The sequence below is a fragment of the Macrobrachium nipponense genome, chromosome 37, assembly GCF_015104395.2.
Source record: "Macrobrachium nipponense isolate FS-2020 chromosome 37, ASM1510439v2, whole genome shotgun sequence".
Lineage (NCBI taxonomy): Eukaryota > Metazoa > Arthropoda > Malacostraca > Decapoda > Palaemonidae > Macrobrachium > Macrobrachium nipponense.
The window spans coordinates 6399127-6406626 of NC_061097.1; positions in this window are offsets into that span (position 1 = coordinate 6399127).

Sequence of the window (7500 nt, forward strand, 5' to 3'; positions counted from 1 at the left end):
TTATACCAAGAGGTCCATCCACAAACAAGCCATTTTAAGTCACCCCCGCTGATAATCTTCCTTTAATCTTCTTAAGGGTTGGTTGAATGAAGACGTTGTCGATCGTGTCCAAAATCCATCCTCCTTTTGAGATGTTCATTACCTGCCTCTCTTTTATTAAGGCCGATTCCATCATTTGACTCTTGTACCGGCAGTTGCTGCTATAAATTACACGTGACAAATTCCAGTTTATTCTATGGTTATGTTCATTTATATGGTTGAAAATAGCCGAGTTCTGTTGTCCATACCTAACTGACCGTTTGTGTTGTATTAATCTCTGGGGAAGGGATTTACCTGTAAATCCGATGTAAGATTGGTCACAGTCCTGGCATGGGATTTCGTATACCCCAGAGTCCTTTGGAGATGTCTTTTGTTGGACGTTAATCAGGGATTTGGCTAAGGTGTTTGGGTAAGTAAATACAAAAGGGTTCGATTTTCCGAGGGGGTTGGTTATTCTCTTAATCGTGTCCAGGTGGGGAATTATTATTTTATTGTTGGGTGTATCTCTGGTCTTGTCTTTAGGGGGTCGGTAGAAAATTACGTTAGCTTTGTGAATTGCTTTCTCAATTATATGGTCAGGATATTTTAAAGACGAAAGTTGCTTGCGAATTAGTTCAAATTCTTTTTCCAGGAATTTCTGGGGAAAACAAATCGTAAGGCTCTTAAAAGAACAAGTTACTAGCTAACCACCTATTTTTGTAAGAAACATGTCATGATAGCTAAAGTAGTGAATGTATGAAACAAGTAGAGAAACGTTTTGGTTTTTCTGTATATGGTAAATTTTGTATTCTGTCGTATCTCTTGATTATTCAAACACATCAAGAAAATAGGAATTTTGCGTTGTACTGTTTCCCATTCAACTTTAAATTTGATGCTGGGCAATCTCAATGTGTTTGAAATTTCGAGAGGAATTCATTGAAATTGCCCCAACCTATTATACCCAAAATGTTAGGATATCATCCACGTATCTCATCCAACCAGCATGTTTGGGTTTGGGGTTTATTGCATTTATTACTTGTAGTTTCAAAGTATTCCATGTACAGCTTGGCTAGAACAGGACCTTAAAGGACTAACCCATACTACACCCGAATTTTTGCTTGTAGAATGATTACCCCGAATGAAAATACGTTATTAGATGCCACAATAATTCAACTATAGCTTTATTATTTTGTCAAGGCGCCAATTTTTTTTGGGAAATGATACTGAAATAGGGGGATAATTTTTACCCTTAAAAAAACTGAAAGAACGTCCTGCTTACTGGTACTTTAGTGAACAGGGGAAATTCTACATCAAGGCTTGTAAAAAGTTTTATGTTGTGAAAGTGGTATTCTGTGCTTCTCCTGAATTTGTGACAAAAAATTTCCTTCCGAATGTTTAATGTGACTGGGAGAAAAAGTGCCTAAAAAAAGGGGAAAGGAAAGGAAGGCCAGCTAACCATTTAGAAATTTTGTAACTTTGAAAAGGCACCGGCCACATGAAACGATGGGTTCTGAATGGAAGATTGTCTTTGTGAGTTTGGGATTGGAAGGCCATAAAAATAGGGCGGTAATTTAGGTATTAATTACTTTAAATTTCTCTAATAGTTTCAATACTCTTTTTGTCTTTGGCCAATTAATCTTACTTTCCGAAAAAATTCTGTTGGGAATGTTTTGGAGGGGATTTTTCGGTCAGTTTTTGCGTTGAGTGGTTTGTGGTGCGCCTAAGTAGCTGGTTGATTTCTTGGTCAAGGTAGAAGTCTTTTGTCCATTATTACCGAGATTTTGCCGTCTTTGTCGGATCTACCTTATTAAATAACATCTAAACTTTTTTAGCGAGTGGAATGGCTATCACTGAATCTGCGGGGAAACAGGATTTATTCTTAATTGTAAGTCAGTTTGAAAATAAAGCATTTGTTAGTAAACACTCCTTTTAAAACATATCTCTTGCACGCGTTGTAGTTTTTGTCAGATATGGAATTTATCAAAATCCACTATGAAAGTATAGGTTGTTTTTGCGGGTCGTGGCATAAGGGCAAAAGGATAAGCCTAAATTTAAAACTAAATTGTTTGAATTTCTACAGTAAGGGGGGGTTTTTGGTTGGATAAGTTTGTAAAAACTTTTGTCTTGGGTTGCTCAAGATTCTTCCATGCCACTATTGTCTTTATTAGGTTATTTAACTTGCGTAGAAGTCTTTGGTTGGGAATGAGTCACGCTATTAATAGGCAGCAATGTCGGAAACCAAAGGAAAGGAAATCAAGATTACCTCGTATATGTGGAGTCCGTCGTGAAGGGATCGGAAGGGCGAAGATTAGAACTTGGGTTCCAATATATCACTCTGCGTAGGACGAGATTGTCGTTTTTTCGTATCGGTGATTCGTTTCCTCCAGGAAAATCTTGTGTGAGGAGAAGGGTAAGGGGTCCGGATTTGACAGAGTCCATCTCCCGAATCCGTACATTTTTTGTAGTACTTGTTCTTTGAGGGAATTCATTTTTCTAAAAAGCGTATTGGTTTTTGGTTTTTTTCAGCTGGTTGTAGTCTGATCAGTTCTTTTTCAAAAACTTGCTGAAAAATTGGCTTGACTTCTGGAATGTGAGTGAAGAATCCTGGAAAGGCGGATTTGAATTCCATAATGGGCTGAAAATGACTGATAAAAAATGTTCTGTAACAAAACAGAGTTCCATTCTAATAAAAGGAGCCCATAAAAAACACCAAAATAGAGAAAAAAAGTACTAATATTTCAGGAGACTGCTGGTCACCCTCTTCCAGGTAGAATGAAGTGAGAAAAGTTTGTACCATGTGAAAAAGGTGGGTAGTATACCAAGAGGGTCCATCCACAAAAAACAAGCCATTTTAAGTCACCCCCACGCTGATAATCTTCCTTTAATCTTTCTTTTAAAGGGTTGGTTTTGGAATGAAGACGTTGTTGATCGTATCCATAAATCCATCCTCCTTTTAAGAGGTTCATTACCTGCCTCTTTTTCTTTATTAAGGCCGATTCCATCATTTTGACCTTCTTGTAATCCTGGCAGTTGCTGCTTAAATTAAAATTACACGTGACAAATTCCAAGTTTATTCTATGGTTATGATTCATTTATTAATGGTTTTGAAAATAGCCGAGGTTTCTGTTGGTCCATACCTAAACTGACCGTTTGGTTGTTGATTAATCTCTGGGGTGGAAGGGATTTATACCTGTAAATCCGATGTAAGATTGGTTCACAGTCCTGGCATGGGATTTACGTATACCCCAGAGTCCTTTGGAGATGTCTTTTGTTGGAACGTTAATCAAGGGATTTGGTCCTAATAGGTGTTTTGGGTTAAAGTAATAACAAAAGGGTTCGATTTGTCCTAGGGGGTTGGAGTTATTGCTCTTAATCGTTGTCCAGGTGGGGAATTATTATTTTATTTTGGGGGTTGGGTGTATCTCTGGTTCTTGTCTTTAGGGGGGTCGGTAGAAAAAATTACGTTAGCTTTGTGAATTGCTTTCTCAATTATATGGTCAGGATATTTTAAAAGACGAAAAGTTTCTGCTTGCGAAATTAGTTTCAAATTCTTTTTCCAGGAATTTCTGGGAACAAATTCGGAATAAGGCTCTCCCTAAGCCAAAAACCCCAAAGTTACTAGCTACACCTATTTGCGATAGAAATGGTCATTGATAGCTAAAAGTGAAGTGAATGATGAAAGTGAGGAACGTTGGTTTCTGTATATGGTAAAATTGTTATTTCTGTCGTATCTTCTGATTATTAAAACCCCAAAGTCTATCTTCTTCCTCCTCACTACGGACCACATATACAGGTATATGATTTTCACTTCTGTTCCGACAATTGCTGCCTATAATAGCGTGACTCATTCCAACAGACTTCTACGCAAAGTTAAATAACCAATAAAGACAAATAGGCATGGAAATACTTGAGCAACAAGACAAAGGTTTTAAACTTGATCCAACACCCCCCTTACTGTAAATCACATTAGTTTTAAAATTTAGGCTTTCCTCCTTTGCCCTTATGCCCCTCCTGACCTCCAAAACAACCTAGACTTCATAGTGGCTTTTGATAAATTCAATATCTGACAAAAAACAACTACAACCGTGAAGAGATATGTTAAAAAGGAGTGTTACTTTAATGCTTTAAACTGTACTTACATAAGAAAATAATCCTGTTCTCCTGATCAGATTCAATGATAAGCCATCCACTCGCTAAAAAAGTTAGCATGTTATAATAAGTAGATCCGACAAAGACGGAACAAAATCGTTAAACTAATGGACAAAGACTTCTACCTTGGAAAACAAAATTCAAACCAGCTCCTTTAGCGACACAAACACATGAACGAAAAAAACTGACGAAAAATTCCCCTCGAAAAAAACGTTCCCAACAGAATTTTTTCGGAAAGTAAGATCAATTGGCCAAAGACAAAAAGAGTACTTGAATATTAGAGAAATTTAAAGTAATTAATCCTAAATTACCCTATTTTTATGGCCTTCCCAAAACTCACAAAGACAATCTTCCATTCAGACCCATCGTTTCATGTGCCGGTGGCTTTCAATTACAAAATTTCTAAATGGTAAGCTGGCCTCCTTTGTTTTTCCCCTTTTTTTAGGCACTTTTTCTCCAGTCACATTAAACATTCGGAAGATTTTTTTGTCACAAATTCAGAGAAGCACATATACCACTTCACAACATAAAAACTTTTAAGCCTTGATGTAGATTTCCCTGTTCACTAAAGTACCAGTACAGGACGTTCTTCAGTTTTTTAAGGGTAAAATTATCCCCCTATTCAGATCATTTCCCATTGGCGCTTGACAAATAATAAAGCTAGTTGAATTATGTGCATCTAATAACGTATTTTCATTCGGGGAATCATTCTACAGCAAAAATTCGGGTGTAGTATGGGTAGTCCTTTAAGTCCTGTTCTAGCCAATCTGTACATGGAATACTTTGAAACTACAGTAATAAATGCAATAAAACCCAAAAACCAAAAAACATGCTGTGGATGAGATACGTGGATGATATCCTAACATTTTGGGATAATAGGTGGGGCAATTTCAATGAAATTCCTCTCGAAATTAAAACACATTAGTGCCCAGCATCAAATTTAAAGTTGAATGGGAAACAGACAACAAAATTCCTTTTCTTGATGTTTTAATAATCAGAGATACGACAGAATACAAATTTACCATATACAGAAAACCAACGTTCTCACTTTCATACATTCACTACTTTAGCTATCATGACATTTCTATCAAAATAGGTGTAGCTAGTAACTTGTTCTTAAGAGCCTTACGAATTTGTTCCCCAGAATTCCTGGAAAAAGAATTTGAACTAATTCGCAAGCAACTTTCGTCTTTAAAATATCCTGACCATATAATTGAGAAAGCAATTCACAAAGCTAACGTAATTTTCTACCGACCCCCTAAAGACAAGACCAGATATACACCCAACAATAAAATAATAATTCCCCACCTGGACGATTAAGAGAATAACCAACCCCCTCGGAAAATCGAACCCTTTTGTATTTACTTACCCACACCTTAGCCAATCCTGATTAACGTCCAACAAAAGACATCTCCAAAGGACTCTGGGGTATAACGAAATCCCATGCCAGGACTGTGACCCCAATCTTACATCGGATTTACAGGTAAATCCCTTTCCCAGAGATTAATACACACAAACGGTCAGTTAGGTATGGACACAGAACTCGCTATTTTCAACCATATAAATGAACATAACCATAGAATAAACTGGAATTTGTCACGTGTAATTTATAGCAGCAACTGCCGGTACAAGAGTCAAATGATGGAATCGGTCCTTAATAAAAGAGAGGCAGGTAATGAACATCTCAAAAGGAAGGATGGATTTCGGACACGATCGACAACGTCTTCATTCAACCAACCCTTAAGAAGATTAAAGGAAGATTATCAGCGGGGGTGACTTAAAACTGGCTTGTTTGTGGATGGACCTCTTGGTATAAATACCACCTTTTCTGTAAACTTTTCTCATTCATCTACCTGAAGAGGGAGACAGCAGTCTCTGAAATATAGTATTTTTTTCTCTATTTTGGTGTTTTTATGGGCTCCTTTTATTAGATGGAACTCTGTTGTTACAGAACATTTTTACCAGTCATTTTCAGCCCATTATGGAATTCAACCGCCTTTCCAGGATTCTTCACTCACTTCCAGAAGTCAAGCCAATTTTTCGCAAGTTTGAAAAAGAACTGATCAGACTACACCGGCTGAAAAAACCAAAAACACTTTTTAGAAGAATGCCTCAAAGAACAAGTACTACCAAAAATGTACGGATTCGGAGATGGACTCTGCAATCGGACCCCTTCCCTTCCCTCTCTCACACAGATTTTCCTGGAGGAAAGAATCACCGATACGAAAAAACGACATCTTCGTACTACGCAGAGTGATATATGGAACCCAGTCTAATCTTCGCCTCCTCACTACGGACCACATATACAGGTATCTGATTTCATTCTGTTCCGACTTGCTGCCTATAATAAGCGTGACTCATTCCACAGACTTCTAGCCAAGTTAAATAACCTAATAGACAATAGTGCATGGAATAATCTTGAGCAACAAGACAAAGTTTTAAACTTTATCCAACACCCCCCTTACTGTAAATCAACATTTAGTTTTTAAATTTAGGCTTATCCTTTGCCCTTTTGCCAGACCGCAAAAAACAACCTAGACTTCATAGTGGCTTTTGATAAATTCATATCTGACAAAACTACAACCGTGAAGAGATATGTTTAAAAAGGAGTGTTACTAAATGCTTTAACTGACTTACATAAGAATATCCTGTTCCCCGCAGATTCATGGATAGCCATCCCACATCGCTAAAAAGTTAGATGTTATAATAAGTTGATCCGACAAAGACGGCAAAATCGTAATAATGGACAAAGACTTCTACCTTGACAAAATCAACCAGCTCCTTTAGCGACACAAAAACCACATACGAAAAACTGACGAAAAATCCCCTCCAAAAACGTTCCCACAGAATTTTTTCGGAAAGTAAGATTAATTGGCAAAGACAAAAAGAGTATTGAACTATTAGAGAAATTTAAAGTAATTAATCCTAAATTACCCTATTTTTATGGCCTTCCCAAAACTCACAAAGACAATCTTCCATTCAGACCCATCGTTTCATGTGCCGGTGCTTTCAATTACAAAATTTCTAAATGGTTAGCTGGCCTCCTTTCCCCTTTTTTAGGCACTTTTTCTCCCAGTCACATTAAACATTCGGAAGATTTTTGTCACAAATTCAGAGAAGCCTATACCACTTCACAACATAAAACTTTTAAGCCTTGATGTAGATTGCCCTGTTCACTAAAGTACCAGTACAGGACGTTCTTCAGTTTTTTTTTTTTAAGGGTAAAATTATCCCCCTATTCAGATCATTTCCCATTGGCGCTTGACAAAATAATAAAGCTAGTTGAATTATGTGCATCTAATAACGTATTTTCATTCGGGGAATCATTCTACA